A 579-nucleotide genomic window follows, 5' to 3' on the forward strand; every position below is an offset into this window, starting at 1 on the left:
TCTGTAACATTTCTGTCCTATGCTCTTAACTTGTTACTTGGCAATGGAATAACACTAACATGATTTAAGAGGACATATGATTTAAGTACTAGAACAATTCTCATTCTGTAAAGAACGAAAGCCCATTACCAATCATTACCATCTCACAATTTACCTCAGAATTGTGAGAAAAACAGAAATGCGAGACACAAACTCACTTCAGATTTTTTAACAATAATTTTTTTTTCTCCATGTAATAAAAACGGTAACTCGCAACTTTTTAAATCTCACAGCTCAACTGCAATCGTGAGTTTACGCCACAATTCTGAACAAATTCAGACGAAACGTAATTATTTGAATCCGTGGTGGATACATGAGAGTTGTCAGTAATATATAAATACTATGATCGTGATTTTTATTGCTCCATTAGTAAGCATGGACAGAGCATGAAGAAAGGGAATATCTGTGAGGTAGACAGTATTTAACCTAAATCATCATTTCTTTAATAACAATTAAAAAAAAAAAAAAAAATCATGACAAAATGTCTTTTCTTTGCATGATGTCTGCAGTAGTTGAATGGGACGGGTTACATACAGATAA

The sequence above is a fragment of the Puntigrus tetrazona genome, chromosome 1 (genome assembly GCF_018831695.1).
Source record: "Puntigrus tetrazona isolate hp1 chromosome 1, ASM1883169v1, whole genome shotgun sequence".
Lineage (NCBI taxonomy): Eukaryota > Metazoa > Chordata > Actinopteri > Cypriniformes > Cyprinidae > Puntigrus > Puntigrus tetrazona.